The sequence below is a fragment of the Bufo gargarizans genome, chromosome 2 (assembly GCF_014858855.1).
Source record: "Bufo gargarizans isolate SCDJY-AF-19 chromosome 2, ASM1485885v1, whole genome shotgun sequence".
In the NCBI taxonomy this organism is placed as follows: Eukaryota; Metazoa; Chordata; class Amphibia; order Anura; family Bufonidae; genus Bufo; species Bufo gargarizans.
The window spans coordinates 677,106,757-677,119,496 of NC_058081.1; positions in this window are offsets into that span (position 1 = coordinate 677,106,757).

The following is a 12,740-nucleotide window of genomic DNA, read 5'->3' on the forward strand; positions in this document are numbered from 1 at the left end:
AGATTGGAAAACTTGAGCGGCAGTTCTAGAGTTCCAGGGTAAGTACCATTCTATTCTTTATTCAGGCTAATCTTCAGTGTTGTCCGGATACTTTCTGAAACCGGACAACCTTTTTTTATTTGGTTCATTGGAGATGTTTAAAAAGCAGTATGCTCCAAGTCATACTTTTTGAAATTTTTGACATATCCGTTGTAATAGAAATGTAAGAACATATAAAAAAAACGTAAAAAAAATTGTGAAAAACACGTGAAATCCATGGGATTCGCGAACCAAAAATAAAAACCACTATAAACAAGTGTGTATTTTTAATGGAGACCTTAGTGTACTATTATATCATTCTGTTGCAATATTTAAAGATCATCAACATTTTATTTTTAGGTCATATCATCCAGCCCTAGGCTTATGAGGGAGAGAATGTAGCCTAAGATAGAACCCCAACGCTCAGACAGAAGGAGCAGGAAAGTTTCAGAGTAGCACAGTGCTTCCAGAGGGAGCAGAAGAGTATCAGAGTGCTGCCAGAGTGAGCATCAGAGTACTGCTAGGGGGAGTATCAAAGTGCTGCCAGAGCGAGCATCAGAGTACTGCTAGGGGGAGTATCAAAGTGCTGCCAGAGCGAGCATCAGAGTGCTGCTAGGGGGAGTATCAAAGTGCTGCCAGGGGGAGCAACAGAGACAAGACAGCTCAGGAAACAACTTGAAAATCTAGCAGCAGGTCTGTAGGAGACAACAATTGTTGCCTAGTTGAGCCAAGCATTGCCCTACCAGTCAAGCCACACTCTGGCCGAGGAGATTGGTATCCTCCAGCCATACATCACTGCCCCAGGCAAGATAGACACCACATTTGTCCACTGTTACAAATACGATATAATAAGCCATGGCTAGCACATCAAAAAAAAGAAAAGTAGACTCAGAAAATCGAGATTTCAAAGATGAATGGACTGCGAAATATTGTTTCATTCTTATGAATGTTGCCAACCCAAAGCCAATGTGTTTAGTATGCAACGAAACAGTGGCCCTTATAAAAAGTAGTCATGTAAAACGACATTATGAAACAAAACATAAAAGTTTTGAACAGAATTATCCACAAAATTCTGAGATACGAAAAAAGAAAATTGCTTCGTTAACTGCATCATATCAAGCTTCTACTAAGCGTCTTGTTAGTTCAATGTCCCAGCAGGAAAAAACAACTGAATCATCACTGAGGGTTGCTTGGATTTTAGGAAGACACAAAAAACCATTTTCAGATGCAGAGATTGTTAAAGAATGTATGGTTAAAGTTGTAGACGCCATGTTTGAAGGTAAACAGAAAGAAGAATTTCAAGGAAAAATCAAACAAATTCCCTTGTCCGATTCCACGGCAGCACGCCGAACTGAAATAATTTCAGAAGATCTGCTCTCCCAGCTTGAGGTGAAAATGAAAAAGGCAGATTGCATTTCATTAGCTGTGGATGAATCATGTGATGCAACTGATAATGCCCAGCTCATGGTATTTGTTAGATTTTATGACGACACACAAAAAGATTTTTGTGAAGATCTACTTGGCATGACTGCCCTCCATGCTCACACAAGAGGTGAAGATCTTTATGGAGCAATTACAGAAATGCTGAAGAAAAGGGACATTAACTTGAATTCAGTTATTTCAGTTGTAACGGATGGAGCTCCTATGGTAGGAAAAGAGAAAGGGTTGGTGCCACGCTTGAAAGTGCTCAATCCTAGTTTGATTTCTTACCATTGTATAATACACCAGTCTATCTTGTGTGCTAACCTTGGAGAAAAATATGCAAATGTCATGGAAAATGTTATGAAGCTGATTAATGTTCTCCGGGCCTCTTCAGCACTTCAACATCGTCTGCTGAAAGAATTTTTAACTGAAGTCAATGCTGCCTTCAGTGACCTACTTGTCCACAACAATGTAAGGTGGCTTAGTAAGGGCAGAGTTTTAGAACGCTTTTGGAGTATTCGGAAAGAGCTGGAAAAGTTTTTAGCTGAACAGAAGTCAGAAAAAGCAAAAGCATTTTTTACATTTATAAGTAACAAAGACAAAATGGAAATTGTTGCTTTCCTGGCAGATATTACAAGTCATTTTTTAATGTTTTAAATATAAAACTACAAGGCAAAAATCTAACAATTTTTGACCTTGTGGAAGCAGTGAGGGCTTTTCAAAAGAAATTAGAGGTTTTTCAAAGTGATCTAAAAGAGAACTTGCTTCATTTTCCAAAGCTTGATGAATATAGCCAACAAGAAAATACCAAAGAAAGTGTATTCTCCAACCATGGGGACTTCATGCAAGGCCTAATTGACAATTTTAAAAGTTGCTTCCAAGACTTCACAATTGGCCAAGAAGTTTTGCTATGTATTAAAAATCCATATCTGGTAAAAAAAAACATTGGGCGTTTTGCTACTGAGGCCCATCATGCTTTTACCTGGGCAAATTCTGCTACCCTACAGATGGAGCTAATTGATCTGCAAGAAGATGCTGTTTTAAAAGTTCAGTTGAATGATTGTGACCCCGTTTTCTTCTGGACAAAACTGGTTATTCCAGCTAAATATCCACTTATACAAAAAATAGCAATCCATGTCCTTACTATGTTTGGTTCTACATACACTTGTGAATCTGCATTCTCCACTATGAATCTGGTGAAGAACAGAGCAAACAGAGCAGGCTCTCGTATGATCTCCTATCCCGCTCCAAGGATAGTGGAGGTGTTAACCTACCTGATTTGGAAAAATATTACAAAGCCTCGTCCCTGTCTAGAGCCTTTGAATGGTTCATTCGTCCAATTAGAAAAAAATGGGTCATTGTTGAGAGAGATTTTGCTGGCTGTAGCTTAACAGCCCTTCTTTGGAAGTCCACATCCTGCCAAAATAGACTCAAAAGTATTAAAAACCCGATAACCAAAGACACAATTAGAAAATGGCATACGTTAAATACATCCCTACATTTCCTTCCTGAATTAATTAGAGAATCCCCAATCATCTGTATTATTCCTGAGGACTGGCATTATTGGATTGATAAACTTAAGAATAATACGTTAGGAGACGACCTCCCCTTAAAGGCTTTCTGGCATAAAGGTAGGCCTATCAACAGGGATGATCTTAGTAGCCTAATCGCTACGCCACATATACCCGATCTAGAGTATGAGAAACTGGCCGTTTTACTTAAAAATTTTGAATGTCCCATTATCCCAACTTGCGGAAATGATTGGTGGTACAAATTAGTCCAGTTAAAGGTCCCGACGATTCATATTTTGGCAAAATGCTATAAATTAATCAACTCCTCATCTCAGGAACCAGGGTTCTGCTCCAAATGGAACCAAGAACTTCACTACAAATTAACAGAGTCTCAGAAATTGATGGTTATTCACAACGCCTTTTCCAATTCTCCTGCGTACAATTATAGAGAGCTGCAGTACAAGATTACTACACGATGGTACAAGACTCCTGTCTTGCTCCATAGATACAATCAGGAGATACCTGACACTTGCTGGAGATGCGGACAGGGGGTTGGGAATTACAAGCATCTGTGGTTTTCCTGTTCAACGCTCTCATCATTCTGGGAGGGCATCAGCAAAATCATAAACAAAATTTTTGACTCTGAGATTAAGTTGTCCACCAACATGGTCCTTTTTAATATACATAATGCTCATCAACATTGTGTGAAGTCTGACCTGTGCTCGTTCATTCTGAATGCAGCAAAGTTATTGATCCCGAGGAGATGGCTCCAGAAAAATCCACCTACTTTAGGAGATTGGTTTGTTGAGTTTAGTAAGGTTTGTGATTTTGAGAAGAAAAGGTGGTACACAGTTCATAAACCGGAAAAATTTTACAAGGTTTGGGAAAAGTGGCTTCAAGCTATAGAGAATGACACCATCAATCCTCTTTTATAATGTCAGGGATTTTATTGTTCACTATACGAGATAGGGACATCCACTTTGTTCTGCTAATGTCCATTTCCCCTCCCCTCCCTTCCTTCCCCTCCCATCCAACCTTTTTATGATGTATTTATTTGCTCTTCAAATTGTTTGTACAAAATGCTTTATACCTGTGTATACTTGTTGTTTTTATTTCTTTATATTTGTTACAAGAATGGAATGACGTAATTCCAATATTGAATATTCATGCTGATTAGCATATGATTATACTTTTGTTTATGTGTAAAAATGAGAATTTATATATTTAAAAAAAAATCTATAAAACTATAATTTACACAGATACCGCACTCAGATCACAGATGAGCATTTGCACCAGTGTGTTCGAATGGCAGTCACCTCCTTTGTACCGAATTTCAAAGGGCTGGTGAAAGAGAAAAAATGCCAATTTTCACACTAAAAACAATTATAAATCTGAATGTAAATAGTTCTACAAAGTTTGCAAGACATTAAAAAGATGGCATCTTTACTGTTGGCGTTCAGCTCGGACCTTCACCTGACTGCAGACCCAGGTATGTGGACCTTTAATAAAACTAGTTGAGTACCCCTGTTGTAGAGCATGTCTGAGTTGCAAGTATAAATAGAATTGAGACTTCTGCAACCCGAATTCCTGCTGTAACTGAGAGTATTCTTTAAAGGGGTTGTCCCATTTCATTAATTGCTGTTAACCACTTGGCGCCGCGCTAACGCCGAAAGGCGTCATTGCGGCGGCTCTCCCAGGCTACGCTAACGCCAATAGGCGTCATCTCGCGTGAGCCGAGATTTCCTGTGAACGCGCGCACGCAGGCGCGCGCGCTCACAGGAACGGAAGGTAAGCGAATGGATCTCCAGCCTGCCAGCGGCGATCGCTCGCTGGCAGGCTGGAGATGTGATTTTTTTAACCCCTAACAGGTATATTAGACGCTGTTTTGATAACAGCGTCTAATATACCTGCTACCTGGTCCTCTGGTGGTCCCTTTTGTTAGGATCGACCACCAGAGGACTCAGGTAGGTCAGTAAAGTAGCACCAAACACCACTACACTACACTACACCCCCCCTGTCACTTATTAACCCTTTATAAACCACTGATCAGCCCATATAGACTCCCTGATCACCCCCCTGTCATTGATCACCCCCCTGTCATTGATCACCCCCCTGTAAGGCTCCATTCTGAGGTCCGTATTATTTTTACGGATCCACGGATACATGGATCGGATCCGCAAAACGCATACGGACGTCTGAATGGAGCCTTACAGGGGGGTGATCACGCATATAGATTTCCTGATCACTTCCCTGTCATTGATCACCCCCCTGTCATTGATCACCCCCCTGTAAGGCTCCATTCAGACGTCCGTATGATTTTTACGGATCCACTGATACATGGATCGGATCCGCAAAACACATGCGGACATCTGAATGGAGCCTTACAGGGGGGTGATCAATGACAGAGGAGTGATCACCAATATAGACTCCCTGATCACCTCCGTCATTGATCACCCCCCTGTAAGGCTCCATTCAGACGTCCGTATGATTTTTACGGATCCACGGATACATGGATCGGATCAGCAAAACACATACGGACGTCTGAATGGAGCCTTACAGGGGGGGAATCAATGACAGGCGGGTGATCACCCATATACACTCCCTGATCACCCCCTGTCATTGATCACCCCACTGTAAGGCTCCATTCAGATGTCCGTATGTGTTTTACGGATCCACGCATCCATGGATCGGATCCGCAAAACACATACGGACGTCTGAATGGAGCCTTATAGAGGGGTGATCAGTGACAGGGGGGTGATCACCCCATATAGACTTCCTGATCACCCCCCTGTCATTGATCACCCCCCTGTAAGGCTCCATTCAGACGTCTGCATGTGTTTTACGGATCCACGCATCCATGGATCGGATCCGTAAAACGCATACGGACGTCTGAATGGAGCCTTACAGGGGGGTGATCAGGGAGTCTACAGGGAGTGCAGAATTATTAGGCAAGTTGTATTTTTGAGGATTAATTTTATTATTGAACAACAACCATGTTCTCAATGAACCCAAAAAACTCATTAATATAAAAGCTGAATATTTTTGGAAGTAGTTTTTAGTTTGTTTTTAGTTTTAGCTATTTTAGGGGGATATCTGTGTGTGCAGGTGACTATTACTGTACATAATTATTAGGCAACTTAACAAAAAACAAATATATACCCATTTCATTTTTTTATTTTTACCAGTGAAACCAATATAACATCTCAACATTCACAAATATACATTTCTGACATTCAAAAACAAAACAAAAACAAATCAGTGACCAATATAGCCACCTTTCTTTGCAAGGACACTCAAAAGCCTGCCATCCATGGATTCTGTCAGTGTTTTGATCTGTTCACCATCAACATTGCGTGCAGCAGCAACCACAGCCTCCCAGACACTGTTCAGAGAGGTGTACTGTTTTCCCTCCTTGTAAATCTCACATTTGATGATGGACCACAGGTTCTCAATGGGGTTCAGATCAGGTGAACAAGGAGGCCATGTCATTAGATTTTCTTCTTTTATACCCTTTCTTGCCAGCCATGTTGTGGAGTACTTGGACGCGTGTGATGGAGCATTGTCCTGCATGAAAATCATGTTTTTCTTACCTTGCAGACTTCTTCCTGTACCACTGCTTGAAGAAGGTGTCTTCCAGAAACTGGCAGTAGGACTGGGAGTTGAGCTTGACTCCATCCTCAACCCAAAAAGGCCCCACAAGCTCATCTTTGATGATACCAGCCCAAACCACTACTCCACCTCCACCTTGCTGGCGTCTGAGTCAGACTGGAGCTCTCTGCCCTTTACCAATCCAGCCATCTGGCCCATCAAGACTCACTCTCATTTCATCAGTCCATAAAACCTTAGAAAAATCAGTCTTGAGATATTTCTTGGCCCAGTCTTGACGTTTCAGCTTGTGTGTCTTGTTCAGTGGTGGTCGTCTTTCAGCCTTTCTTACCTTGGCCATGTCTCTGAGTATTGCACACCTTGTGCTTTTGGGCACTCCAGTGATGTTGCAGCTCTGAAATATGGCCAAACTGGTGGCAAGTGGCATCTTGGCAGCTGCACGCTTGACTTTTCTCAGTTCATGGGCAGTTATTTTGCGCCTTGGTTTTAACACATGCTTCTTGCGACCCTGTTGACTATTTTGAATGAAACGCTTGATTGTTCGATGATCACGCTTCAGAAGCTTTGCAATTTTAAGAGTGCTGCATCCCTCTGCAAGATATCTCACTATTTTTGCCTTTTCTGAGCCTGTCAAGTCCTTCTTTTGACCCATTTTGCCAAAGGAAAGGAAGTTGCCTAATAATTATGCACACCTGATATAGGGTGTTGATGTCATTAGACCACACCCCTTCTCATTACAGAGATGCACATCACCTAATATGCTTAATTGGTAGTAGGCTTCCGAGCCTATACAGCTTGGAGTAAGACAACATGCATAAAGAGGATGATGTGGTCAAAATACTCATTTGCCTAATAATTCTGCACATAGTGTATATGGGATGATCACCCCCGTGTAAGGCTCCATTCAGACGTCTGCATGTGTTTTACGGATTCACGCATCCATGGATCGGATCCGCAAAACGCATACGGACGTCTGAATGGAGCCTTACAGGGGGGTGATCAGTGACAGGGGGGTGATCACCTCATATATACTCCCTGATCACCCCCTGTCATTGATCACCCCCCTGTCATTGATCACCCCCCTGTAAGGCTCCATTCAGACGTCTGCATGTGTTTTACGGATCCACGCATCCATGGATCGGATCCGCAAAACGCATACGGACGTCTGAATGTGTTTTACGGATTCACGCATCCATGGATCGGATCCGCAAAACGCATACGGACGTCTGAATGGAGCCTTACAGGGGGGTGATCAGTGACAGGGGGGTGATCACCTCATATACACTCCCTGATCACCCCCTGTCATTGATCATCCCCTTGTCATTGATCACCCCCCTGTAAGGCTCCATTCAGACGTCTGTATGTGTTTTACGGATCCACTCATCCATGGATCGGATCCGCAAAACGCATACGGACGTCTGAATGGAGCCTTACAGGGGAGTGATCACCCGATATACACTCCCTGATCACCCCCCTGCCATTGATCACCCCCATGTAAGGCTCCATTCAGACGTCCGTATGTGTTTTGCGGTCCCGATCTATGTATCCGTGGATCCGTAAAAAACATATGGACGTCTGAATGGAGCCTTACAGGGGGGTGATCAATGACAGAGGGGTGATCAGTGACAGGGGGGTGATCACCCCATATACACTCCCTGATCACCCCCCTGTAAGGCTCCATTCAGACATTTCTTTGGCCCAAGTTAGCGGAAATATATATATTTTTTTGTTTGTTTTTTCTTACAAAGTCTCATATTCCACTAACTTGTGTCAAAAAATAAAATCTCACATGAACTCACCATACCCCTCACGGAATCCAAATGCGTAACATTTTTTAAACATTTATATTCCAGACTTCTTCTCACTCTTTAGGGCCCCTAAAAAGCCAGGGCAGTATAAATACCCCACATGTGACCCCATTTCGGAAAGAAGACACCCCAAGGTATTCCGTGAGGGGCATATTGAGTCCATGAAAGATTGACATTTTTGTCCCAAGTTAGCGGAAAGGGAGACTTTGTGAGAAAAAAAAAATTCTATGAACTCGCCATGCCCCTCATTGAATACCTTGGGGTGTCTTCTTTCCAAAATGGGGTCACATGTGGGGTATTTATACTGCCCTGGCATTGTAGGGGCCTGAAACCGTGAGAAGAAGTCTGGGATCCAAATGTCTAAAAATGCCCCCCTAAAAGGAATTTGGGCCCCTTTGCGCATCTAGGCTGCAAAAAAGTGTCACACATCTGGTATCGCCGTACTCAGGAGAAGTTGGGGAATGTGTTTTGGGGTGTCATTTTACATATACCCATGCTGGGTGAGATAAATATCTTGGTCAAATGCCAACTTTGTATAAAAAAATGGGAAAAGTTGTCTTTTGCAGAGATATTTCTCTCACCCAGCATGGTTATATGTAAAATGACACCCCAAAACACATTCCCCAACTTCTCCTGAGTACGGCGATACCAGATGTGTGTCACTTTTTTGCCGCCTAGGTGGGCAAAGGGGCACACATTCCAAAGTGCACCTTTCGGATTTCACAGGCCATTTTTTACACATTTTGATTGCAAACTACTTCTCACACATTTGGGCCCCTAGATTGCCAGGGCAGTATAACTACCCCACAAGTGACCCCATTTTGGAAAGAAGACACCCCAAGGTATTCCGTGAGGGGCATAGTGAGTTCATGGAAGTTTTTATTTTTTGTCACAAGTTAGCAAGTTAGTGGAATATGAGACTTCGTAAGAAAAAAAAAAAAAAAAAATCATCATTTTCCGCTAACTTGTGACAAAAAATAAAAAGTTCTATGAACTCACTATGCCCATCAGTGAATACCTTAGGGTGTCTACTTTCCGAAATGGGGTCATTTGTGGGGGGTTTCTACTGTCTGGGCATTGTAGAACCTCAGGAAACATGACAGGTGCTCAGAAAGTCAGAGCTGCTTCAAAAAGCGGAAATTCACATTTTTGTACCATAGTTTGTAAACGCTATAACTTTTACCCAAACCATTTTTTTTTACCCAAACATTTTTTTTTAATCAAAGACATGTAGAACAATAAATTTAGAGAAAAATTTATATATGGATGTCGTTTTTTTTGCAAAATTTTACAACTGAAAGTGAAAAATGTCATTTTTTTGCAAAAAATCGTTAAATTTCGATTAATAACAAAAAAAGTAAAAATGTCAGCAGCAATGAAATACCACCAAATGAAAGCTCTATTAGTGAGAAGAAAAGGAGGTAAAATTAATTTGGGTGGTAAGTTGCATGACCGAGCAATAAACCGCTAAAGTTGTGGAGTGCCGATTTGTAAAAAAGGGCCTGGTCACTAAGGGGGTATAAACCTGTGGTCCTTAAGTGGTTAATCAGTTTCCCCAAGTGTCCTTGAATAATATTCTAAATAACTTCTATTTCCTAACTTGCACCGCTCTCCTGAAAAATGCCTTCATCTGCGCCTGTGTTGTCTACCTGTATCCCCTGGTTACGGCCACATACTTGCGGGGCTTGTATGTGCCGCGCCTGCGCACAATGTCCTCCCTTCTCCCCAGCTGGCCGCTTGAGAAAGCGCACGCATGCCTCCCCAGCTTGTAAAACAGCCGTGTCCTGCATGCTGGAGATAGTGCCGGGGAGAGAAAGGGTCTGCCTGCCACGCTGCTGTCCTGCAGATGCTAGAGGAGGAAGGAGGGCCCTGGAAGATCACAGTGGCAGAGGTTAGTGATTGATATGATCCCCTATTAGTCCCGGGCCGACTTCTTCTGGGCACCAGAGAGCACAGCGTCATCGGTTGCTATGACGCTGTGCGCTCCCTCTTGCGGAATACAGTGATACACTCTTAGATCATAGCGGTGTATTACTGTTTTCCGGCAGCAGGAGGGAGCGCACGGCGTCATAGCAACCGAGGACGCTGTGCTCTCTGGTGCCCAGAAGAAGTCCAGGCGGCAATCCACAGATGCCCCCCCCCATAAGGGCCATCCACAGATGCCCCCACCCCATAAGTGCCATCCACAGATGCCCCCCCATAAGTGCCATCCACAGATGCCCCCACCCCATAAGTGCCATCCACAGATGCCCCCACCCCATAAGGGCCATCCACAGATGCCCCCACCCCATAAGTGCCATCCACAGATGCCCCCCCATAAGTGCCATCCACAGATGCCCCCACCCCATAAGTGCCATCCACAGATGCCCCCACCCCATAAGTGCCATTCACAGATGCCCCCACCCCATAAGTGCCATTCACAGATGCCCCCCCATAAGTGCCATCCACAGATGCCCCCCCCCCCCCCCCCCATAAGCTGGGTAATAGGTCAGTGATAATATCTGAGACCGGGAAAGCTGGGTAATAAGTCAGTGATAATATCTGAGACCGGGAAAGCTGGGTAATAAGTCAGTGATAATTTCAGACACCGGGAAAGCTGGGTAATAAGTCAGTGATAATATCAGACACCGGGAAAGCTGGGTAATAAGTCTGTGATAATATCTGATACCGGGAAAGCTGGGTAATAAGTCAGTAATAATATCAGACACCGGGAAAGCTGGGTAATAAGTCAGTGATAATATCAGACACCGGGAAAGCTGGGTAATAAGTCTGTGATAATATCTGATACCGGGAAAGCTGGGTAATAAGTCAGTGATAATATCTGATACCAGGAAAGCTGGGTAATAAGTCAGTGATAATATCTGATACCGGGAAAGCTGGGTAATAAGTCAGTGATAATATCTGATACCGGGAAAGCTGGGTAATAAGTCAGTGATAATATCTGATACCGGGAAAGCTGGGTAATAAGTCAGTGATAATATCTGATACCGGGAAAGCTGGGTAATAAGTCAGTGATAATATCTGAGACCAGGAAAGCTGGATAATAAGTCAGTGAATATATCTATCTATATCTAGCACAGATCATTTGGCTGCTAGCTAAAATGCATTTGGGCTGTAGTGATTTATTGTTTTTGCTGCACAGAATGGGTTTGTTAGGCTACTTTCACACTTGCGGCAGGACGGATCCGACAGGCTATTTCGCCGTGCCGCCGCTCCGTCCCCATTGACTATAATGGGGACGGGGGCGGAGCTCCGGCGCAGCACGGCGGTGCACGGTGAAAGGCCGCCGGACTAAAAAGCCTGACATGCAGTAATTTTAGTCCGGCGGCCTTTCGCCGTGCACCGCTGTGCTACGCCGGAGCTACGCCCCCGTCCCCATTATAGTCAATGGGACGGGGAGGTGGTCCGGCGGCACGGCGAAATAGCCGCAGGACGGATCCGACATGGTGAACAGCATGTCGGATCCGTCCTGCCGCAAGTGTGAAAGTACCCTAACACAGGTTTTATGTGTAAAAGTGTATTAGAATGCAGGACAGCCACAAGTTACTACATTAGTTCACTAGCATTGGTCAGTGGTCACTGAGTGATTCCCCAGCAGGGGGATGGGCTTTACATACTCTGCAGGCTGCCAGACTGATGACTCATCCACATGAACAAGCAGGCAAGGACTGAGCTCTCAGGGTGAAGTTACCAGGAAGTTATCAGGACATCTACTGCTGGTAAGATTGAAAAAGCAAGATGGGAATACCCCTTTAAGGACATTATTATCGAACAGCTGACTCATATATTTAAGCCCAGTTGCTTCCCACATTTGAACTCCACTGACTTTGTTCACACCCGTGTACATAAAATTCGGCCAAATAGGAGTAAGATCAGAATATCCCTGTATATCCATGACTTCCCTGGCTTTCCACCACGTGTTGTGAATGGAGCGCAATATCCGATGTGTACTACCCAGTTTATGGAATGTGCCCTCCTCCAGAGACCTCCTCAAGTTTTTACCTCCCACCAGTGACTGAATAAGTCTGCTGGCAGTGCCCAAGCCATCTGTCGACTCCCATCCTCTCATATGCTGCAATTGAGCTGCCAAGTAATACATCCACGGATCCGGGACCCCCAGACCCCCATTAGTCTTAAAGGGAACCTGTCATGTGGATATTTGATTATAATGTAACTAATTATATACAATCATTAACTACTAAAAAGTACCTTAGATGTATTCACTTACTGGTGTGACAGATGGTTACCTCATAATATACACACAAAGATGCCGCATGCTAATGAGCTGATTCGAGTCCAGCGTGATGTCATTGAGTCCAGCGTATATTTAATTCAGAGCTATAGCCACTCCCCTGCCCACCTGCTGCTGATTTCT